This window comes from Trichomycterus rosablanca, chromosome 5 (assembly GCF_030014385.1).
Source record: "Trichomycterus rosablanca isolate fTriRos1 chromosome 5, fTriRos1.hap1, whole genome shotgun sequence".
NCBI classification, from domain to species: Eukaryota; Metazoa; Chordata; class Actinopteri; order Siluriformes; family Trichomycteridae; genus Trichomycterus; species Trichomycterus rosablanca.
In genome coordinates, this window is record NC_085992.1 from 27,328,951 (window position 1) to 27,355,284 (window position 26,334).

The window sequence follows — 26,334 nt, forward strand, 5'->3', positions numbered from 1 at the left end:
CTACTGAGTCACATTATGAGCTGCTGTGATAAAATTCAAGCAAACTGAATCAGCCTGTGATTTTAATTTTCTTTCTTTAGTTTTCGATGTGATTTTGAAATCCAGGCTTCACTAGGTTGGGGATTTGGGTTTCTCAACAAATTACACAATTTATGCCGCTCAGGTGGCGCAGCGGTAAAGTACTCTAATGCACCAGAGTTGGGGTTCTGAATGCATCGCATCGAATCTCGACTCTACCCTTCCGACTGGGTTGGGCGGCAGCATGAACAACGATTGACTGTTGTTCAGGGTTAGAGGGTAGAGAGTCGGATCATAGGTGCTCATAACTGGTACAACTGCGGCCCCTGCTGGCTGACTGATGGCGTCTGCACAGGGCTGAGGAATAATGCTGATGGGGGTGTGACCCTCCGTACACAGCGTCCATTGGTGTATGAACTCGACTCGTGCAGGTGAAAAATGCAGGCTGTACTGATTGCGTACCGGAGGGGGCGCAAGGCAGTTGAGAGGCGTCCTCAGTCAGCGGTGAAAAGTCGAATCAGTATGGAGGCTGCAATCAGGGTAATTGGACACGACTAGAATAGGGGAGAAAAATTGTGGGAAAAAAGTGAGGGAAAATAGATTTTTTTTTTTAAATGTACACAATTTATATCGGTAAAGATTTTCAGCATCTTTTGTTCATCAAGATCCAATTGTCAATTTAAGTGTTCCCTTATGTTCTGTGGGAAAGCAGCATTGTATTGAAACTACATATTTTAAAATCCTGCTCAAAGAAATTCACAGAACATTTACACAGACAAAATGAACACTGCAAAGAGCACAATAAACATAAAAAGGCAGAGTGGAAGGGGTAGTGGTAGGAAAGAGAGAAAATGCAGAATGAATAAAACAAACCGTTGTTTTATTAGGGTTCCGCTTCAGCAGATAGAACATGTTAAAGGTGATGGGTTTGCTGGAGAAAGAGAACAGTGAGTGACAGGCTGATGAGTAAAGCATGCAGCTGATGCCAATTTAAACTGAGCTGAGGCTCTGCTCCCTTTCTCCTGTTTTCATCTCACTGAACTGAGTTCCCTATTCAACCACTTATTAAAAGCAGCAAGTGAGCTTCCATCCCTAGTTGACAAAACAAACATTAATATGGATGTTTAGTTATATGGAATTTAGCAGACACTTTTATCTGGAACAATTTACAACCTGTGAGCACATACAGCTCAAGCAATTTAGGTTTAAGGGCCTTACTCAAGGGCCCAACAATGGCAACCTGGCAGTGCAGGGGCTAGAACCACTGAACTTTTAATTACTAATCTAGTACGTAAAACACTAAGCTACCACTTGAAGTGAAATGAAGACAGAAAGACTATTGTTTCACTCTCAACACTATTTACCAAGACACTTCTCATTAGAAATCCACCATAATATCTGCTCATTAATATAAACCTTACATGATAAACATTCAACTGTAGCACTTGTGCCCTGCATACAGCACTGTAGGATTAGTCAAAGTGTGAACAGTTAATATTGAGTTAAATATAATGATGCAACCTTAATATGCCAATTTATTTCACTACTATGACTGAGAAATCATAAAGTCCTTGCTCCCAGCACAACTAACTGAGTTTATGAGCTAAATTTAAAACCCTGGACTGATGTTAGGAAAACTGCTTGGACACTCTAACAACAACTAAACTACTATTACTAGGATGGTACTATTAAAACACCACATCACTCCTAGATTACTGACCCTAGAACATTTCAGTAGTCAACCTCTATCTCCCACAGCTATGTCAAGTATGGTGCCCAGTACTAGACTGTGTCATCTATAAACCAGTTTAAACCATTCATTAAAAGTAGTGCACTTTACCACTATGTGGTTCAATGCTGAATGTTTTAAATCAAGGGTTTCAACCTGTGCAGAGCGAGAACCCACCTGGAACATTTAGCATCAAACATGGCTCAACTGCCCATGCAAGTGCTTAACGCATAGGCACTAGAGCCCCTTCTCCAGTGCACAATAGCCTACAGTACTAGAGATGTACCGATCGGGGTTTTTGGCACCGATTCCGATCTCCTTTCACGGATATCGGCCGATAGCCGATTCCGATGGGGGGGGGGGGATGTTGCAAATTTAGCTGTAAATAAAGTACATCAAACAATTATTTTTTTTACCCACAGGAGACATATTTCATTAGTCTAACTGACCACACACACACACGCAGGTTTAATGTTATCCAGTTCAGTCTGAAAAAACCTTAAAAAGAGCCTCACAGTGAAGATAAACCGGAGCAGCGTGCGTGTGTGTGTGTGTGTGTGTGTGTTTGTGCCTTTAAGAGAAATGATCTGTTCACTGTATCGCTTAAAGTGATTCACGAGTCGATTCATTTTTCACGAAGCGTAAGTTTCTCTTCTCAGTTATCTCTCCGTGTTTACTGTTATTAATTAAATGTCGTGTTTTTAAATAAACACCAGCTACTACAGAACATTTTGTGTGACTCTCTTACATTAAAAAGCTTCATTAAAAAGCTTAATTAAACTGCTATTACCACAGATCTGTAACCGAGTCAGACTCGTTCCGTCTAAGGAGCTAGAAGTTTTCTGATGATCCTAAAAGTTCAGCAGATGATCCTGAACTAACGAATTTGGTAATGAATAAACTTTTGCCTCTGATTGGCTCTGTAACGTTTTCTGCTCTCATTTACATCACAAGCAAGAACCGCTCACGATTTACCAAAGTGAACCAGGAGTTTATATAACGTGCTGATAGAATCGACTCAGATGTGACCGGGTTGAATTATCTTTTTAAAGTAAATATTTCATTAAGCAAAATTACATCGTATGTATGATGCACAACGTTAATGATGTTATTTTAGGTCATGAAGAGCTTTCACGATGGTTTCTGTACGATGGTTGATGCTTTGTAGCTCAAAGTCTGGATCAATCCACTGAGCTGTTAACTTAACGTGATCTTTTATATATCACACGATCGGATCGGCTACATTTGGGAAATATCGGCGGTCGCCGATAGCATATTTTGATTAAAAATCGGCCCATACCGATTCATAGCCGATCGATCGTCCCATCTCTATACAGTACCATACCAAATGTGCTACTGTCCATTTCCAATTGCACAAGGGTACTTGTACAAGTAGGAGGAGTTTGCTGGAGGTAAAACTGTGACAGCTATGGTAATTGTAAAAATTAGGAGTAGCAACAAAATAACCATTTTTGATCTGTCCCGCAGCGCTTGTTATGGTGTTAGCCCTGTTTAACTTTGGTTTTCACAACACCACGGTAATAAAATCTGTTGCAGTTGGGCTCTAAATATGGAGCTGCTATTTTCTCATTCAAGTGATGATTCTGTACTCCACTGTTTCTCACTCCACCCATACAGACATACATTCTGTACACTTGGTCCCTGGTCAAGAAGGGAAGCAAATTTAGCAGATGTACTGAGCAGGGGTCAACTGGCAATGAAAACAACTACTATATTTGGGATCACAGAGTAAAAAAAAAAGCACCATACCACTGGGTACTGTGCAGTGAAAAAAAGGCATTTACATTGTTCAGTTCATTCCTAATAATAGAGGAGCTGCTTTGTATAGAATTTATTGTTGACTACAGGCTAAAATAATAAACAATCCTGGCTAAAAATGCTCTGTGATTGGTACTGTATAATTCTCATTGTTGTTCTTACTGCCTTCTTTTATCTGTGCTATTAATAATAACTACTGTAACCTACTCAGTAGGAATGCAAAGCAATAGATTTAGAGTGGATAACAGCCACTGCAAAAACTTAATCACTTTCACTTTACCTAGTTTACAGCAAAGTGCATTTTTACATGTGTGCTTAAGAAACCATTCAGACAGTGCATAAAGTTTCCTAAATTTGAGCAGCCCTGGTATAACACCTGTTTACTTGCTACTTCAAACTGGGCATTGTGTACTATGAACCAATTTCTTATAAAACTTAAAATGCAATTTGAAATAAATGTATGTAATAAACGGCTCAATAAGAATAATCAACTCTGTGTGCTGCCACATTGTATCCCAGCATGACACCTGATAAAAATGAATAAATGCTTCTTTCTGGCTGCTCCCATTAGGGGTCGCCAGAGCAGATCATTCATCTGCATACTGATCTGGCACAGTTTTTATGCCAGGTGCCCTCCCTGGCACAACCCTCCTATTTATCCAGGCTTGGAACCAGAACTAAGCGTGCACTGATGCCATGATACATGCTCTCAGCATTTGTAAGCCTAGCCCAAGATTTAAACCCCCCAGAACAGAGGCTACCAGCTAGGGCTGGGCGATATGGATCAAAAATAATATCTCGATATTTTTTCGCTGAACGGCGATATACGATATATATCTCGATATTTTTTTTATCCCATAAGGTAATAACAAAAAGACACTTCTGAGACAAAGCTACATGTTCCAAATTTTTTACAGGCACTTTTATTAAAATTCATGCTGGGGAAGCTTCACACAAGAGCTATTCTAAGAAAAAGAAAGTTATTTCTAAGGTATCTCCTGTCGTGTAATGTGAATTACAAATATATTGTCTGGCCCTTTAAGAATGTTAAGTGCACTATAGGGCGCAAGGAGCGAGTGTGTAGGGAAGGTATCAGAATTTATCGCTTCCGGCTGTGCTCATGTTCTTCTGTTGTTTTGCACTGAGCTTGTGTGGTATTAAAAGTAGCGTTCTCGTTAAACCCCCCTCAAATGTTTGGACTTTGAATTATTTTACATCACCGTCACCACAACATTTACATTACATTACATTTTTATATTTTCTTTTACTGTATAGAACTCAGTTCTGTAATACAAGTATAACTAATCGTTCATGTTACTGTGTAACTATTACAACATTTAATGCATTTTAATCAGCGTTCTGCTTCATGCACTTTATTATTATTTAACAGCTTTATTTGTTGTTTAATTGCTGTTTGCTCCTTGTTTACTGCAGAGTTAGTTCATGCAATTTTATTAATTTTTGGTTTTTTATTGGCCGACAACAAGAAATACTATAAAAAGAAGATAAATAAATAAATGACATCGGGCGATCATCCAGTATAAACTAACATGACCACGTACAACATCCAGTACAGAAATCACTCCCCATAATGTTTGTTTTTTACAGATATATGCACATCACATACACAAACACACAAGTCAGAACAACAGGAGACGCACCGTTACGTTATTATTACTTTCTCAACACTTGCATGATTTACACTGTATATGAAGTAAATACATGCATGTCAGCGCGTGCATGCGCTTGTATATTTAAATATGTTTTTGAAACGAATAACGACTCGTTTTCTTGTTGAGGGAATGTTTGGGTGGATTGTTGAGGGAATGGTTGGGTGGTTCCCTCAATGTTCCTTCACGAACCTTCCCCCAACGTTCCCCCCCGAACATTACCCGAACGTTCCCCACCGAACATTCCCCCAACGTTTCCACACGAACGTTCCCTCAACGTTCCTTCACGAACGTTCCCCCAACGTTTCCACACGAATGTTCGCCCAACGTTCCCCCACGAACATTCCCTCAACGTTCCCTCACGAACGTTCCCCCAATGTTCCTTCACGAACATTCCCCCAATGTTCCCCCCAAACGTTCCCCCCCGAACGTTGCCCCAACGTTTCCACACGAACGTTCCCCCATCGTTCCCCCACGAACGTTCCCTCAGTGTTCCTTCACGAACGTTCCCCCAACGTTTCCACACAAAAGTTCGCCCAACGTTCCCCCACGAACGTTCCCCCAATGTTCCCCCCCGAACATTCCCCCAAAGTTCCCCCAACGTTCCTTCACGAACGTTCCCCCAACGTTCCCCCCACGTTTCCCCCGAACGTTCCCTCAATGTTCCCCTTTGAACGTTCCCCCAACGTTTCCACACGAACGTTCCCTCAATGTCCCCCCCGAACGTTCCCCCAGCGTTCCCCCACAAACGTTCCCTCAATGTTCCTTCACGAACGTTCCCTTAATGTTCCCCCCGAACGTTACCCAACGTTTCCACACAAACGTTCGCCCAACGTTCCCCCACGAACGTTCCCCCAACGTTCCCCCACGAACGTTCCCCCGAATGTTCCCCCCAAACGTTCCCCCCAAACATTCCCCCCCAAGCTCCCCCAACGTTTCCACACGAACGTCCAATTTGGCAACACTGGAACGCGCAGAGCCCGGTGGTGCCTTTACTCGTAGCGCGCCACAATTACTACTAAGTACAGTAGTAGTAGTACTAAGTAGCAGTAGTACTACTTCTGTGTTGGTGGTTGACATTAATGTTTAGAGTATTCCTGAACTGTCTGGTGGAGGTGCGCTGTTGAATTGCGTCCCTGTGTAAACCTGCGTGCAGAAATACTTCCGCAAAAAAGTTGCCGGCAAAGCGATGGTTGGGGTTTGGGTTGCCAAAGATTAATTTATGGTGGACTTTGAGTTTTTGGAACGAGCTCCTCCACCGCAGAGCCGCTTTCCGCCAAACTCGTTGCTGTGCCCAAATGACCCACGTAACGAACGTATGCCATTTGTGTAGCTGTCTGACGTCATTACGTAAACAACGCAGAATATCGCTATTATTACGATATGGCCTTTTTTGTATCGTTTTAAAAATTATACCGGTATTATCGTGAATGATACGATATAGCACACCCCTACTACCAGCTCTTACCTTTATGCCACGTGAGCTCAATATGACACCTGACATTTCCTCAATATGAACATCCTAAAAAAGCAAAGTTTAAAAAAAACTCAACAGCTCCAGCTAGTGAGCTAACACTTTTGTGTTCTATCTGGCTAAGTTTCTAACTTGTTGTCGATAAAATGTCTTCAATTATGCAATGATGTTTTAAATTCATCCTGCTACAAATGTGTGTATTTCGATTCATTAATAGCTCCTGACATAAAGTCATGTCAGTCCACACCAAAAGCCTTATTTATATTTTTTTTATTTACTGGCATGTTCAAGACTATTACAATTAGAGATGCATGAGTACCGATACCGATACCGCTCATTAACTTGTACTCGTACTCGCAAACGAGGCTCCGATACTAAACATCCGATACCGTGTGCCTAGTGCACGTTGCTGCGTTATGCCTAGTTCACACTACACGATTTTTGCCCTGATTATCGCTCAGCGACTGGGCGGCGCTAGATTTTCCGGCTCGGGAGCAACTCGGCGTTCGCTCGGCGATGAAAACTCGGCTCTTGATCGCTAAGTGTGAACTATCCAACAACTCGATCCGACCAGCTCGCCGAGCGCACGGCGACCGGATCGAGTTTTCTAGCACGTCAGATATCTGATCTGAGATGTGCGACTGGGAATGAGTGACATGTCGAACAGCCAATGAGAACGCAGGATACGGGGTGAGGGGAAACGCAGGAGAGGAGTGTAAACAGGTGGGACAGGGGAATAATATAGTTTATATCAGAATACACCGGCACACACACACGTTTTACAGTATTTCTGACCTGATTGTTCTCTACAAAACATAACAACAAAACACCAACTCACCTCCAACTCACTACAGAACAATCCATGCTATTCGTGTTGCCAAATCCACTCAGATTCATTTATTTTTCCTCCTTGATTTCATCACATCAGCGCGCAAACACTTTGATCACTCGCTACTTGTTGACGTGCATTTTTGGACGTGGTATCATTAAACTTCTCGTCACTGCTCACGTGTGTTTTTGTTTAAAAAAAACGGCATTCTAAATAGGTATTGGTATCGGTATCGGCAAGTACAAAAATACATGTACTTGTACTCGGTTGGGAAAAAATGGTATTGATGCATCCCTAATTACAATAAATTCTTGGCTCTATATTCAGACCAAAACAATCTCTAAAATCTACTGTGAGCATGAGGTGGCATATTTCCAATAGGTGTATAGAAAGGTGAAGGAATAATGACTCATTTTTATGGCTGCACTTGTGAGGGTTTTATTTTTTTACACCGGATGCCCTTCCTGACACAACACACCTATTTATCCTAGGTTGGGAATGACTCTCAGGATGCACCAATATGTGCCCCCAAATGGCTAGATTTACATTTGCAACTCCTTTAGCTGGGCCAGTGTTTTTAACTAACCATCAATTGACTGGTCAGGTGAAATATCTCGCAGTGACCAAAGAGAGAGTATTAGTCATTCCTAATCTAAAATGTCCTTCTTTGACAGCCATCAGTAAACATATTGTATTTTTGTATCTTGCTGAATATATAAACTGCCTTAAAAAATCTAAAAATGTTAACTGGGCTAAAGGGGAATGTGGGAAATCTTAGTTTGGGTAAAGCAGGTTCAGGAATTCTTTTATTCCGTGGTTAGTGTCGTGGTGGGTCGTGTAATAATTCCTGTCCAAACCACAACATACAGTGAAGCCCGAAATTATTCATACCCCTGGCAAATTTTGACTTAAAGTTACTTTTATTCAACCAGCAATTTTTTTTTTGACCAGAAATGACACAGGTGTCTTCCAGAAGATAATAAGACGATGTACAAGAGGCATCATTATGTAAAAAAATATTTCCCAGCTTTTATTTACATTTGAACAAAAAGTGGCATGTCCAAAATTATTCATACCCTTTGCAAACTGTCACAGTCTATGGGAAAATCCAAAGTTCTATACCATTCCAAATAGTCCAAGCTGTTCTAAAGCATCCTAATTACCCTGATTCATTGGGAACAGCTGTTTTAATCAACTCAACAGGTGAAAAACAGCAACTCTCTGCAGTTGGTTTGTGGACAGTCATGGCTAAGACAAAGGAGCTCACTAAGGACCTGCGGCTGTGCATTGTGGCAGCTCACAAGTCAGGAAAGGGCTATAAGGCCATATCTAAATGTTTTCAAGTTCCAGTGGCTACAGTGCAAAGTATTATTAAAAAATACAAGACATTCCGCACTGTGGAAAATCTCAGAGGACGTGGTCGGAAGCCAAAAGTGACACCTGTGCTGGCCAGGAGGATAGTGAGAGAGGTGAAAAAGAATCCAAGGATCACCACCAAGGCCATCCTGGTGAATCTGGGCTCTGCTGGTGGCAACGTCTCAAGGCAGACAGTCCAACGGACACTGCACACTGCTGGGTTCCACGGACGCAGACCAAGGAGGACGCCACTTCTCCAGAAAAGGCACACAAAAGCTCGCTTGGCCTTTGCAAATGCTCATCTGGACAAAGAAGAAGACTTCTGGTCTTCTGTTTTATGGTCAGATGAAACAAAAATTGAATTGTTTGGCCACAATGATGTATCCTTCATTTGGCGTAAAAAAGGAGAAGCCTTCAACCCTAAGAACACCATCCCCACTGTCAAACATGGTGGTGGGAACCTAATGATTTGGGGGTGTTTTTCAGCCAATGGACCAGGGAACCTAATCACAGTAAACGGCATCATGAAAAAAGATCAATACATCAAGATTCTCAACAACAACATCAGGCAGTCTGCAGAGAAACTTGGCCTTGGGCACCAGTGGACATTTCAGCACGACAACGACCCAAAACACACAGCAAAAGTGGTGAAGAAATGGTTAGCGGACAAAAACATTAACATTTTGCAGTGGCCCAGCCAGAGTCCTGACTTGAATCCAATTGAGAATCTGTGGAGGGAGCTAAAGATCAGGGTGATGGCAAGGAGACCCTTCAACCTGAAAGAGTTGGAGCTCATCGCTAAAGATGAATGGGCAAAAATACCAGTGGAGACATGCAAAAAGCTGGTCAGCAATTATAGGAAGCGTTTGATTGCTGTAATAGCCAATAAAGGCTTTTCTATTAATTATTGAGAAGGGTATGAATAATTTTGGACATGCCACTTTTTGTTCAAATGTAAATAAAAGCTGAGAAATATTTTTTTTCCATAATGATGCCTCTTGTACATCGTCTTATTATCTTCTGGGAGACGCCTGTGTCATTTCCAGTCCAAAAAAAAAATTGCTGGTTGAATAAAAGTAACTTTAAGTCAAAATTTGCCAGGGGTATGAATAATTTCGGGCTTCACTGTACTTAATCACATCCGTATGTAGATGCCCAACTTGCAGATAGAACCACTAGTAATTCAAACCCTGAATCCCAGCAGCAGTGGACTAGCGTAATCTACTGCCATGCCACCTGAGCTCTACTGAAATATACAGGTGATGCAGCAGTAAATTATGTAGGCCACTATGGCTGAGATCCAGAGTCTCCAACTCTGCTACATACAGACATGTTTGGCTCCGACTGTGAAGGGGTGGATATTGGTGGTTGAGGCTCTGTCTGTAACACACTTCCATCCGGTGTTAATGCAGTGGTCCCCAACCATTTAAGAGAAATTAAATTTCCAAAAGTCAGGTGTTATTGTCTTTTATCACTACTAGGTTGGAGCAGCGTCTCTTTGCAGCGAAAAAAGCTCAGGATTCACAGTGATTTTCCATTCTATAGTCACTCTATTTTAAATCCTCCCTCCCCACCGGTTCGTAAAATTATATCTTATATGAAACCGGTCCGTGTTGAAAAAAGGTTGGGGACCGCTGTGTTAATGCATTGCAACCAGTGATCCCAGAGACGCCGAGTTGACGCCCTACTAGTAGTTGAGTTAAAGTGTTTGTCACACCCAATGCTAACAGATGTAAAAATAAATCACAAAAAATGATATAAATGCAACTTTTAGGAAAGTAACAATATAAAGATGACTTATTCCTGGTCAAGCATGACTGTGGAGTCAGGTTTGGATTGGAGTAGCCCACAACCCTGACCTCAACCCTGATGAACACATTTGGAATGAATGATTGTTTATGTTCATTTACATCACTGCTTGACCCAACAAAAGCACTTTTGACTAAATAGGCACCAATGTCCATACAGAGGCTGTAATATTTTTCAATTTCATATTAATGCCCATGGTTTTTAAATACAATGTCCAAAGTGTTTGATGCCAATCAGAAACTATTAGGTGGAATTTACTTGACTGTTGACTGACATGAAAATGCTGATAGTTATGTAATAATTATGTAATTATTATTGTAAAATGCATGTGGTATGTAAAAATTCAATGTTAATAATAATTGAAATAGTTTAATGATTGACAAACACTTAACATGTCATGCCATATACATCTCGCTTAGCACTGCAGACAACAGCAACATAGACAAAAAAAATTAGAAAAGAGAGTAGCATTAATATGACAGAGTTGGCAAGGATCCTGAGACAGACAACAGCTGATGATGCACCCACTGGCAGACAAACAGGAGCAGCAGTGATACATGCAATTCCTATCAGCATAACCACCAAGTGCCAAAAACTGAGCAAAAAGTCTAGAATTGAACCCAAACACATTTAAAATAAAAATACCCTTGTTGCTGTGTGTCCATTGCATGCATAGAAAGGTGCTGATGTAAATTAGAATGCAGGTTCAACCGTATGTGTTCATACATAACAGACTCATACGTAGCAGCTTGTCAGTATGAGAGAATTGAAATCACTTTGTCATTTTTGTACTTCCTGACCCCTGAATGTAGAAGCTCAAGTGAGGTCAGAACAGTGCTGAGGTGGTTCTTTTTCACCCCTCACATTTGATTCAATGCTCCTTAGAGAGAAAGCACTCAACCAGCCATAATGTGCAATCTGCAAATGTGCCAGGAATCAGTGGAGCTTAGGGCAGCCGGATGACTGCTACAAAAAACTTCAGGTAGAAGTACAGATGAACAACATGAGTAACAAAATGTTACTATTTAACATTTCAGTGAAACTAAACTATCAGAATTTTAACTGGTAGTATATTTAATTCTGTTGTACACAAATGCAAGCATTAGGTGAAAGTTTGGGTTTAATTCCGGATAAAATGACCACTGTTCCATGTATTATGCAAATATGGATAATTGTCAGTACAGGTGATCTGGTCTTTATAGAATTTTGTCCATCAGAGAATGAAGCGGAAGATGGAGCCACTAGGCAGGAGAAGGCGGCCAAAAAAAAGTATATGGAAGCGGTGAGGGAGAACATGCAGGACTGAGATAAATGATCCCCTGCAACGGCCCTCAAAAGGAGCAGCCGAAAGAGCAAGATGATTGTGTCAGAACACTCTCAAATATCATTTATAAAACGGATAGTTCCGGTCATAAAATCTGATTGGCTGAGCCGCGTTCGAAGCCGTTGTAAAATCCCCGATAAACGCACACCTAGGACCACCTCACATCATTCCATATTAATACGCCACTGAATAGAAAACTTAATGTTATTTTCGCCCTCATGTTGCCTAGCAACACTGTTAATCGAACTATTTTGCGTTGCGGAAGAATGCTTTATTGTAAGTTTATACACAATAAATACATTTATGAATTAAACATTGTTGTATTTATTATATTTTATAGAGATGGACCGATCGGGTTTTTTGGCATCGATTGCGATCTCCGATCTCCTTTCAGGGCAATCGGCCGATAGTCGATTTCGATCGGGGGGGGGGGGGGGGGGGGGGGGGGGGGGATGACATGCAATTTTTAGCGCAAAATCAGCAGTAAATAATAAAGTATCCAAACAATTATTTTTTTCACCCACAGGAGACATATCTTATTAGTCTAACTGACCACACACACACACACACACACACACACACACACACACACACACACACACACACACACACACACACACACACACAGGTTTAATGTTATCCAGTTTAGTCTGAAAAAAACTTAAAAGATAAACCGAAAGCAACAGCGTGTGTGTGTTTCTTTAAAAAAACGCTTTGTTCAGTGTCACTTTAAATGATTCTGATTCAGGAGTCGAATGTGACGCGTAAGTTTATCTCTCCGTTTTTACTGTTATTAATAAATGCTGTGGTTTTAAATAAACACCAGCTACTACAGAACATTTTGTGTGACTTTCTTACATTAAAAAGCTTCATTAAAAAGCTTAATTAAACCGCTATTACCACAGAGCGGTCACCGAGTCAAACTCGTTCCGTCTGTGGAGCTAAAAGTTCTGATTACTCTAAAAGTTTAGCAGATGATCCTGAACTAACGAATTTGGTAATGAATAAACTTTTGCCTCTGATTGGCTCTGTAACGTTTCTGTTCTCATTTACATCAAAAGCAAGAACCACTTACGATTTACCAAACTGAACACGAGTTTGAATAATGTGCTGATAGAATAAGCTCAGATGTGACCGGGTTGTATTATCTTTTTAAAGTAAATATTTCAGTCAGCAAAATTGCATCGTATGTATGATGCACAACGTTAATTCTGTTATTTTAGGTCGTGAAGAGCTTTCATGATGGTTTCTGTATGATGGTTGATGAATGGTGATGTGATGGTTGGTGTTTTGTAGCGCAAAGTCTGGATCAATTCACTGAGCTGTTAACTTAACGTGATCTTTATATATCAAGTGATCGGATCGGCTACATTTGGGAAATATCGTCCGATCGTCGATAGCATATTTTGATTGAAAATCGGCCGATATCGATTGAAAGTCGATCGATCGTCCCATCTCTAATATTTTATGTTGACTGCCGTTTTATAAAAGCAATAAGCCACTCGAGACCGTACGTTACTGTTATGATTTTAGCACGGGGAAAGAAGTTTTAAAAACGTCATCCCCGTGCTAAAATCACAGTAATGCACGGCCTCTCGTGGCTTATTGCTTTAGTATATTATGCAATTATGACATCATGTATTAAATCATTAAAATGACTATTTTTACAGCCCTAATATACAGCATTTGATAGAAATCTGATAGTTATAAAGATGTATAGCTTGAATAAAAGAGGTGATATAAAGTGTCACAACACAGTACTAATTAGCCCAAATTAACCTGGCAGAAGTAACACCTGCAACCCACCCCATACTTTACACCCATGCAGGTAAAGAAATGCCATACATCTTACAAGTAATGGCACCACGACGTTCTTTCACAAATCGATGGCAGATTTCTACAGAAAGCTTTATCAAGCGTTAAGAGACATGACAGGCTCTTTGAATTCCTCCGTTGCTCAGCAATGTTAAATGAATATTGAATATGAAATACAGCTGTGCAAGGGTGCTCTGGTGGCGCAGCAGTCTAATACGCAAGCCCACCACTGCTGGAATCTTAAGCTCTCGTCCAACAAATACTGACAGAGGAAGATCGACAAGGTTAGTGCAGGCACCTCGACCAACCAACAGAGGTTGCACTTCAGCAACAGTGTTGGGAGGTTAATGGAGAGCATTGTGTGAAGACTCGTCTGTGATACGAGTTTTTGCAGCACCATCCATCCATCAATCAATCTATATATAAAACATTGCTACCGGCCAACCAGGTCTGGGGAGGGGTGTGGCTAGAACCCTAACATGGATTGGCGCCATTTCTAGGGTAATCCAGCCTTGCACCGTTTTTTTTCTGTAAAACCAGACCCGCCACAACCCTGACCAAAATAAAACTGTCAAAATATGTACCAAAGGACACCCAGGTGGAGCAGCGGAATAATCTGCTAGCACACCAGCCCTGGGATTCTAAACTCCAGAGTTCGAACTTCAGCTCTGCTACCGTTCAGCAGGACGCCTTCTAGCGAGCATAATTGGCAGTGCCTACAGCCAACAAAATTGGCCAGTAAAAGTCTGCCAAGTGGGTGGTGTCTTCAACGCTATGTAAGGACCTTGGTTAGTTGCCTGTACAGGAAGTGAAGGAGCATGGAGATCAGTGTGTGGCTCTCCGCATGCGAATACTGGCCTCATGCACGAAATAACCGAACGTGTGGGCAAATAAGAAGGGGTCGTGGACTGTGGACGTGTCGGCAGGAGAGTGAGGCAGGCAAAAATACCATCTTCGGACACAACCGGAGTCTCCAGCAGCGGAACACAAATTGACTACGCTAAATTGGGAGAAAAGGTGAAAAATGCATAAACAAAACAGCAAAATAGCAACAAAAAAAAATTTACCAAAAATCAATTGTCAAGATCTTAATTAAAAAGGTGTGTTAAAATAAGGCACTCCTCAACCTCAGGGAAAGGAAGACAGGGCAAGTCAGTGCCCAGAATACAGGAACAAATAGCACGTCATGTTGTATGAGTCACTGCCCGGCCATGTGTAGGTCGGCTGAGGTGCCTCTTGAAACCAACATTACCACCCCCAAAGTGCCTCAAATACAACTAGGCAGGAGTTAAGTGTGAAACACTTACTGTACAGCATGTCAATTACACACAAATGAGCTGTTGTTCTATCACTGTTATATTTATATCGGCACACACACAGATAACAATCCACCACAACTTTAAAACCACTGACAAGTGAAAAACATTCTCTCATTACAACAGCACTTGTCAAGAGGTGGGAAATATAAGGCAGCAAAAGAACAGTCATTTCTTAAAGTGGTGTGTTGGATGCAGGGGAAAATTGACAAGTGTAAGGATCTGAGTGACTTTAACAAGACCACAATTGTAGGTTTTGTGCTGTGCTCCTGGCATGCAGTGGTTAGTATCTACCAAAAGTGATTCAAAGAAGGACAACTGGTGAACCAGCGACAGGGTCATGGGTGCCCAAGACTCATTAATATGCATTAGGAGCAAAGGCGAGCTCGTCTGGTCAAACAGAAGAGCTATTGTAGCACAAATTGTGTCAAAACACACAGTGCATCACATATTGGGGCAGCATAGCTGCAGACTAGTCAGAGTGCCTGTGCTGACCCCAGTTCAAGTTACACTATTTTAAAACACTATTTAAAATAGGCATGTGGATTGGTAACAGCTGATTGTAGTAGGGCTGCAACTGTCGATTATTTTTGTAATCGAGTATTCTACCGATAATTTCAGCAATTAATCGAGTAATCGGATAAGAAATACATTAATGCTTTAATAAAGAGCAAAAATAAATACATATATGATTAAATAAGACATGTCTCTTAAAGCAAACTGCACGTTTTTATTCCTTGCATACAGTCCAGTTTAAAGAGAACATTTCTGAAATGCAAAAACAAATATATCAAAAATAAATCAAATTAGTTTTAAAATGTAAACAGGCAACCTAAATCTAAGGCATAAATAATAATAAACAATAATACATAAACATAAGCCTCTAATTTGTGCAACTTTCAGAACTAAAAGTTTCAGCTACAGCTCATGCATGACATCAACCTTTTGTTGGGAGGCTTTGTGGCATTTGTAAGAGGTTCTGTCAGGATTGTATCTTCTAGATGAGGGAGATTTGGCATTGTGTGCATGTACATGTGTGTTTGCCTTCAAAAAAGCCTGTGGTGGTTGTAATGAAGAAAAGTGAACTTATCAACAAGACGCTCTGATGGTGTGGATGTTGCGCTGAGTTTTTGTTTTTTCCAGTTTAAAATGATCTCAAACTTTCTGCGGTTTTCTCTGTCCTGTCTACTCTGTCTCAGTAATTAATAGCAGATATCTTGAACTGGAGCCTCCATAGAACTCAATGGTAAATCTTACGTCATTTATACTAGTCAGAATGTAATTAGAGATATCTCAAATTGGTATTTTACCTAGTCAAAATATAATTAGAGATATCTTAATTAAGGAATATGTCTAGTCATAAATGAATTACAGATATCTGTAATGTAAAGGTGGTGAAGCCAATTTTATGTTAAAACGGCCTGCCATAAAGTATGAGATTTCGGATGCAGCCCTCGGCTTCTTTACGTCACCTGCTCACAGCGTGAACGCGTTGTGCAAAAGTGCAAAACACCGTGAGCTGTATATAGTTGTATGAATTAAACGATGTCTCGATGCGAAAAATTTGTGATATTTAGTAAGCAAATTAATCGAGTTTCTCGAGGAATCGTTTTAGCCCTAGATTGTAGTATGATAGTAGGTATAAAAGGAGAATTTACCAAAGGCTCAGTCCTTCTAAGCAAAAATGGGTTGTGACTCACCGCTTTGTGCCAAATTATGAGAGAAATGTCAATAAGTACAAAGAGAACATTTCTCAATGTTCTATCATTTCAAGGACTCAAAAATGTCAGTACAGGGCAAGGCCAGAATCCACTGTTGGATGTGAATGATCTTCAAGCCCTCAGATGGCATTGCATGAAAAACTGTCATGCTAAAGTGAGAAATAGAGCCACATGGGCTCAGAAGTACTTGGGAAAACTGCTGTCACTTAACACAGTCTAACAGGTGTTACTCACTGACAGACAGTGAGATTTCCATGACCAAGATCAAAAGAACCAACCAAGAATTCAGCAAAAGGTAAAATAGCCAACATCTGTCATGGCATGGAGGGCATCAATGCCCACGGCATGGGTGACTTGCATAGATAAGACAGTACCATTGACACAGAGGCATGTATTGGGATTTGCGAAAGACAAATGATGCCAATAAGCATTCATCTTTTCCACTGAAGTTCATGGTTATTTCAGCAAGACAATATCGGGCCTCACGCTGCATGTGCTACAACAGTGCGTGCTTGACTGGTGTGCCTGCAGCCCGGAACTGACTCCTATTAAAAATGTATGGCACATCATAAAGAAGAGAATTAGACCCCAAATGACCAGACAGTTCCACTTGCAAAACTGTAACAATTAGTATTTTGAGTGTGTTGCAGGCATCAAATTCTGAATTTTTTTATTTAACTGAATGTTACAAAAAATCCCAACTATTCTGTAATGGTGTTTGTACTATGCACAATCCACAAGAAAAACTTTAGTAAGAAAGCTATCTTTTAGAAACATGTGGTCTAAAACAACTCCTCAGACAGACCTAGACAATGGTAGATCACAGCTAGATGTTGAGGCCCAGGCAAAGCGGGGAAAATAAATTATGTGAACTGTGAAAGGCTGTAAACAGTGGAAGGGTCATGGTATGAATCTTCAGAGGTTTTCAAGAAATGCTACTGGTTATACTGCAGGTCACAAATAACTGGATTAAAGCTGCAAGCCAATAAAAAAGGACCCTGACAGGCTGACAATAAAAGTGGGCAGCAGAAAGGCAAATTCGCACAATAATTGAATGGTGGTTACTGAAGAGCATTGTAACAAATCGGGGGCACGGCTGAGAGGAGGAATGCTTTAACGTAGTGCTGATGACTCAATACCCCTCATGCACAAAAGACCTTTATGCAGGAGTTCTTTTATAAACCAGACATTGAATACAACTACACAAGTAGTGGTAATGCTATGTGGCTAATCTGGACAGTTAATTATAACTGAACGTCATTTTCAATTTTACTACAGAAATGAAAAAATGCCCAATCAAAGGAATGTGACACAAAACTGAAATTGCACAAAGCTGTGCATTCAAAGTAACCTTCGCCTATGAATTGACTTTACTTTCTTTAGATACTCACCTTAGCACTACAGCTTCCTGTTGACACAAACCCATTGAGCAAAGTCATTCATAGCGATGAAAAGCTCACTGCTTACCTACACTATATTGCCAAAAGTATTCACTCACCCATCCAAATCATTGAATTCAGGTGTTCCAATCACTTCCATGGCCACAGGTGTATAAAACCAAGCACCTAGGCATGCAGACTGCTTCTACAAACATTAGTGAAAGAATGGGTCGCTCTCAGGAGCTCAGTGAATTCCAGCGTGGTACCGTGATAGGATGCCACCTGTGCACCAGTCATGAAATTTCCTCGCTACTAAATATTCCACAGTCAACTGTCAGAGGTATTATAAGAAAGTGGAAGCGATTGGGAATGACAGCAACTCAGCCACGAAGTGGTAGGCCACGCAGAATCGCTACAGACCTCCAAACTTATGTGGCCTATAGATTAGCTCAAGAACAGTGCGTAGAGAGCTTTATGGAATGGGTTTCCATGGCCAAGCAGCTGCATCCAAGCCTTACATTACCAAGTGCAATGCAGTGGTGTAAAGCACGCCACCACTGGACTCTAGAGCAGTGGAGACGTGTTCTCTGGAGTGACAAATCACGTTTCTCTGTCTGGCAATCCGATGGATGAGTCTGGGTTTGGCGGTTGCCAGGTGAACTGTACTTGTCTGACTTCATTGTGCCAAGTGTAAAGTTTGGTGGAGGGGGATTATGGTGTGGGGTTGTTTTTCAGGAGTTGGGCTCGGTCCCTCAGTTCCAGTGAAAGGAACTCTTAATGCTTCAGCATACCAAGAGATTTTGGACAATTTCATGCTCCCAACTTTGTGGGAACAGTTTGGGGATGGCCATTTCCTGTTCCAACATGACTGTGCACCAGTGCACAAAGCAAGAGAGCGTGTTTGGTGTGGAAGAACTTGACTGGCCTGCACAGAGTCCTGACCTCACCCCGATAGAACACTTGCGGAGACTGCGAGCCAGGCCTTCTCGTCCAACATCAGTGTCTGACCTCACAAATGCGCTTCTGGAAGAATGGTCAAAAATTCCCATAAACACACTCCTAAACCTTGTGGAAAGTCTTCCCAGAAGAGTTGAAGCTGTTATAGCTGCAAAGGGTGGGCCGACATTATATTAAACCCTATGGATTAAGAATGGGATATCACTCAAGTTCATATGCGTGTGAAGGCAGACGAGTGAATACTTTTGGCAATATAGTGTATGTACCTGGATTCAATGTTGACACCATATAGTCAAATAAAAGCATATACCAACTAAACATGTATTTTTTTTATTGAAATATTTCAAAACTAGACAATCCCTAAAAGAATTCGGATTCTGTATCATTCTAATGAGATTACCCACTTATCACTTCATGTCATTTGTAGCAGCAAGCAACCTAACAGCTTTTCAAGAAGTCATGCAGGTGTAACATGTAAATAGACCCCACAGCTTTTTCAATTCAGGCTCAGCCTCAGTAAGACCATTTTGGTTTTTGGTTGTTTTTTTTTCTCTCTCAGCAGCTCCCATATTTAAGGGGTGCAACAGGGGATCGTTCTGGTCCGCATACCTAATTTGGTACAACTTTTATTTTATGTTTTTATCTGGGCTTGCGACCGGCACTGAGAGTGCACTAACAAGTGCACCTCACACAGATGACCAATCATGTCGCTGTAGATGCCCAACCGGCTAAGCGCACCACTGACCCTGAGATCCAAGTTAAGCATAATAAAAAATTAAATAGTGCCTTCCTGTGTGTTAATATTTGATATTAGTTTAATAGCTCAAGTCACACATCAACTGTCAAACTGCATATTGTAGGAACGGCCTTGAAGGGAAAATATCGGCTGTCATATGGTTATATCTTTGTTGAATTTAACAGCTAAAATATTAATACAAATATTATATTGGGCAGGGGAGATACATGAGGCTGAATCCGACAATATAGCACATGATCAAGGCTGCCGTGAGCAAAAGTAAACAAACAAATGAAATAATAGACAGGAATATTTGGACATAATATTTAAAACTCTCTGCATTGAGCTGTACACAAGCTGATGGGCTGTCTCTCTTAACAGTCTGCTCACAATCACCACTGGTTCAGAATGAATTTAGCTTAATAGTTAGCAGATATTGTGCTGTGCTGTGTGTGCAGCCTGATACAGCAGATTTAGGATCCTATACCCGGGGATGCTGGTCTCAAATGCTTCATTCTTTTTCACAGTGGATTTAGAAAGTACTCAGTCCCAGACATTTTGTGCACACTTTACTCTGGATTTAATTTCATTATTAAATTTAATTTAATGGATCGTCTGGATTTAATTTCGAATGGTTATAATTATGAGATTTATTCATTAGTGTACATTTAACCAGACAACATGAAGTTAAATTATTTTGGAGTTCTTTTTTTTTTTTATTCAGACCCTTTGTCAGAGCATTTCACGCCCACCTGTTGCAATGGAAACTCATTGTTAATCCATACACTTAGGTCTATAAGAGCCCACAATGTACACTGTTTTGCCAGGTTAAAAAGCCATAAAGTCCATGGAGCTGTCTTTGGCAAGGCATAGATCAGGGCAAAAATCTAAACATTGTCCACAGCTTTGAGTGTTGCCATTTTAAAATAGAAGACAATTGGTTCAACCTTGAACTTTGCTAGGGTTGAGTTGGCCAAGTTGGGTATCAAGACAAGAAGGGCCCTGCTCTGCCCCCCGCGCTGGCCAAGTAGAGCTGAAACGGTCGCACACCCCCACAGTTGGACAGCTGCATCTTTTCACCTGACAGTGGTAAAGTTTTACAGAGAGCTGTATCGAGTACAGAGTCATGCTACGTCATCCACCATTAGTGCAGATGCCTAGACCAGCAATTACAGGGCGAATTAACTACCCAAATCCAGGTGTGCAAAGCTTGTTGAGACTTATTCAAGAATACTTAAAGCTGTAATTGCTGCTAAAAGGAGCTACAACTAAGTATGTAATAAAGGATCTGAAAACTTTGTGAAGAAAAAAAATCAGTTTTTGACTTTTTATTCAGTCAACTCATAATGAGTTGAGTTTATAGGTAAATATACCTATAACAATATATATAAAAATCAAAACATACAATACATTAAAATGTAAATAAGTCTGACTACTTTCTGAGTCAACTGTTCACACACATTCCTAGTTGTTCTTACTGCCTGTTATTAATTATTAATGATTGCACAGTACATGACTAAACGCTAACAATTTCAAACATGCTGGAAAATGTTGAAGGGTCAAAGACTAACTAGGCACTGGGAAAAGTCCTCACACTACACTAGTGCTTGTGACTGACACGCCAAATTAAGTCAGCAATCGAGTGGCAGTCCAGTCACCGCCTCCCCTTCCCACCAGGAAATAAAATCAGGCTTAAACTGCATATTATATACTAGGCATATGCAGCCAGCTAACAATTTAACAAATAAGCAAATAGTTAATGCCATTGTAATCCAAACAGAAAAAGTGTGTGCATTTACATCATTTAAATAATTAGCAACTGACCTATTGTGATTTAAAAAGCTGTTTTGCATCAGTATGAAGTCTGACTGCATTTGTTACAAATATATGTGGACATTTTGCATCATGCTCCAGTACAGGGTAGAACTCTGCTAATCATCCTAGAAAACTACACCAATGATGTCAGGAAAAGCTTTGACATACTCACTGCATCCTTATTAATTATGATTAGCAGATATAGTTAGTGCTTATAATGAACTGTTGCCTCCAGCTACTGTACAAAATCTGTTTCTGCTCACTTTTGTTTGTCTTGATGTTCTACATTACTGCTACATTCACTAAAATTACGCTGTGTTTGTGACTTGATCATAATAATGAAAACTATTATGTTTTATTATTTTATTAGGACGATAAGTTTGCTGGTTATTGGTTAAAAGAAATGGACAAAATTTGGATCCCTACTTCTGACACAAAATAGTATCACCAGTTGTGGTTTTAATGTTAATAAACCCAACTTTTATAAGTGAAATAAAAATAATAATATGAATGCATTAAAAAATTTACTGTTCAGATTAAGATCACTGCATGTAAGCAGAGTGAGCTCGTGCACACTAAGGGTGGGTCTTCTTGCTCTGTAGAGCTCTGTAGCTGCTCTCTTAATCAAGCATCAGCTTGTGTTTTATGTTTGGATGAAATGCTATAAGCTTATTGGCTATTGGTTAATCTTAGCTAAACGAAGGTCGGTTATCAGTTAAAAGAAAATGTTATCATTTGCACCCACAGTTTGTACATTTTACAATTTACAATTTCATTTTGTGTGATTCATGCTAAATATCAATATTTATGTCATGAGCAGCTTTGAGATGTCTGCTAATATTTAGCATATTTAACAATCTATATTGCCAGATGATTTCACTTTGCAATGCCTTTGCATTTGTCTTTTGCGAAAAATTATAGTGAACACGCGAAACAGTGCTAAAAGTTTCATTCCAATTTGTATATCCAGGTCTACCTTTTTTAATGATTTGGATGTTTTGAAAGATTAATACAGCAGCTGCTTAAAAAAAACAGGTGATTAGACAATATGTCAAAGTGCACCAGCACGGGGTACATCTCTCCTCATTAGCACAAAACAGAAGAACAGATTTCGTTGCCACAGTTTACTGATCTGTTCTGCTTTACAAGCTCCAATTAGGGCGAATGCAATATGTATTTCTTTTCAGAGACAACGATCAAAATCTTAAGTGCAAAGGAAACTACTATTTAATCAAAAGGGACATGAAAAATATTTAAATTTGATACGTTTTGCACAGAATTGTGTTGTGTAAATCAATTACATCTTAAGTTATAAGATTTATGTTTTGTGCTAAATTATGCTTGCCGTCATGATGCCTGTTACGACTGTAATGCATCATATTCAACCTAATACCATTTTATTGTTTAGACCATACACCAGTAATCAGCACAGGACTGGTGCATGCCCATTATTAAAGAAAATATATCAATAAGTGAAATTAAAATACAGCAGTTTAAGCCAATCTTAAATTTAATCTTATCTCCTAAGCACCCACAGAAAACACATGCACCCTTATTACCAGCAGCACAACCTGACTAAGTTATCTTTAAACAAATCCCTTTCACACTGGCTGTTTCCTAATTGACAAATCTCCACAGGAGGGAGGAAACTGCATAATCGTACCACTGCACCTCAAACACACATCTTACCACTCACAAGCCTCTAAAGAACCTCCATTAACAAATACCAGCAGTGCATCACACATGTGCAAGTCCAGTGTATAACAGAAACCACCAAAAAAATGGGATGAGAAATGCAGAATGCCAAGACTCAAACACCCACCCCCTTACCTAAAGCATTTCACACTAATGTAGGAATATTAGTGCATTTGAACTATCAAGCAAGGTTTGAGTTTGAGCTTTAGTCATAATTGTCGCCTCACATACAATCCAAATGTTTAATGTTTTACACATCATTGGAAATACAGGTAAAAGAACCAAGTAAGCAAGAGCATACACAAAAAACTGATATGCCCCCCTCCTGCCCAATGGCTAGGTTCACATACCATTATGCACCTACAAAAATTACAGATTTCACAAATAATTAAAGAAAAGTACCACATTTTACAGCAGTCATTAAATTACACTCATAAATTAAATAATAGAATAAATAGAAGAGCTACAATATACAGCATAGCCTTCTTTAAAGGTTGAATGTAAACCTAAAACATCCAGCGACTGTGAAAGGCTTCATGCTCGTCTCAAATACGAAAATATTTGTCCATGTTTTAACACAGCCCTCTCTGCATCCACAGAATTGGTTGGGAGTTTTCCAAACTCAGTTACCTGAGTAGTTTTTTAGCGGTTTTAGACTTTGACATCTTGGTCATTTTCACTAACCGATTGCTAACTGAATTGCTGTAGTATTGCTGGGACCGCCTCATGGTGCAAATTAACCAGTAAACGTGAGGCACTTGAATGCTACACAAATGAAAACCATTAAATCGCTAAACACAAACATTAAACTTTTAATTTCACTTTTTTTAATTGAAAACTCCTTCTGTCAAGCTCAAGAACTACTGCATCTTCAGGAAAAACAAAAGGTGTTATTTTAAAAAAAATAGTCATCTTAACCTATTTAAACATTACATTTACTTCACTACCTAGCTTATGAGATCAGTGTGCGAATGAGCACAATAAACAGCATTTCATATCCCATTAGCACTATTCATAATTGTATTAGTGTAATTACATTGGAACACTAATAAGAACAGTAGTATGCTCTTCTGTTTTGACAAGCAGCTACAAGGTGCATTTTTGAACAGTAGTAAAAAACTAACTACATTACATGGTATTGGGGTTGTGTGTTGTTTAACAAATCAATAAACTTATTACAAGATAACAATTTCTCTTTAGATTAACTGTGCAGCTTTATTATTCATCCAACATTTGGTATTAATAAATCAGCCATTAAAACGTGTGACAGAACAGGATATACATAAACATTATCTGACCAGGTCATTAGAAAACTGTCATCATGTTGGTATACAATCAGCCAGTCATGTGGCAGCAACAAAGTGAATAGTACATACAAACACAGATCAAAAGCTTTAGGTATAAAAATGGGGGGAAAAAAATAGTCAGAGTGACTGGCAGTGACATGGTTCTTTATATGTTTGTTTGTTTATTAGGATTTTAACGTCATGTTTTACACTTTAGTTACATTCATGACAAAAACGGTAGTTAATCATTACACAAGGTTCATCACTACTCAAGGTTATATCTCCAATTCACCTCACTTGCATGTCTTTGGACTGTGGGAGGAAACCGGAGCACCCGAAGGGAAACCCACGCGGGCATGGGGAGAACATGCAAACTCCACACAGAAAGGACCCGGACCGCCCCACCTGGGGATCAAATCCAGGACCTTCCGTTCTTTAAATGAACCAAACAAATAGAATTCATGCCACAACAAATTGAAAATATGCTGAAAACATTACCATTCATAATATTGAGACTATTTACAAGCACAATCACAAATCTACTACAAAGCATTTTTCAAGTACGACCAATCTAATACAAAGTATAAAAATGGATACTGGCTCTAAACACTGGATTAAATTTGGACTGAATCTGGCATATTTTTCTCAGCAATCGACTAGCATTTTAAATTGAGGTTGGTATGATATCTTTTTTTTTTTTTTTTACTGTATAGAAACATCCACTTTTTGGTGATCACTATACACAACACTGTAAACCAAGTGGTACTCTGTATGTGGAGAGCTACAGGTCGCTTTTTTATTTTTTAAAACTTACTAAATTGGTGTATTTATTTAATATCATTTCATATTAGAATCTAATTATTTGTATAGGTCTGTAGCTAACTGTCTATATGGCTAAAAAAAAAAAAGCAACATGGTTTGGTCATAGCTTAGTTAACAGGTGCAAAGATACGTTTGGCACATTTAGGCTGACATTACTTGGTTAAACAATAAATGATAAACACTATGATTACTCCAGTCCAGTTTAATGTGATTTATTGCAATTATTAAGCCAAATGTGACCTTTCCTTCAAAAAAACAAATTTAAGATGCAATCCAAACATTCGGCATTGAGGCTGCTAGGTTGTAATATTTTAGCAAATAATGTACTGGTGTTTTTAGGACTATAATCTTTTTAAAATGCGACCCCTTTGTTATTATTTGTGTAAGCAATATTAACTAAGAGATTTACATATATTCATAGTTAACTATGAGGATGATTTACGATTGTCGCTTTGTCATGTTTCCTAAATTGGGAAATAATAGGTCTACTAATGCTACATCAATGCACCCATCGTCATCAATCATCGGTCTGAATGAAGATTGAAAGCCTGTTTAAACCGCACTGGGACTGAATGGTGAACTTTTGGGTTAATTGAAGCTTTCGGTACAAACAGGTTTTTGTTTTGTAATGAATTCAGTGACGGTCGAAGACAGGAGCTCTTTCCAAACTGACCAGCGGAGTGCGCAGCGAATCGGACACAATGTGAAAATCCACCTTCCTTTAGCTCATATTCACAGCCTCGGGGCTTAATAACAAACGACTAACCTATGCTCAAGGTTTACGGTGTTTTCCCAGAGTAATGC

The 26,334-nt window shown here is 39.8% G+C and overlaps 1 protein-coding gene across 3 annotated transcripts in view; it reads right to left on the minus strand.

Annotated features, from left to right (window-relative positions):
• tjap1 (tight junction associated protein 1 (peripheral)) overlaps window positions 1-26,334 on the minus strand; it is a 138,519-nt gene that overhangs the window by 111,664 nt on the left and 521 nt on the right. The gene's annotated exons all lie outside the window — the stretch shown is intronic.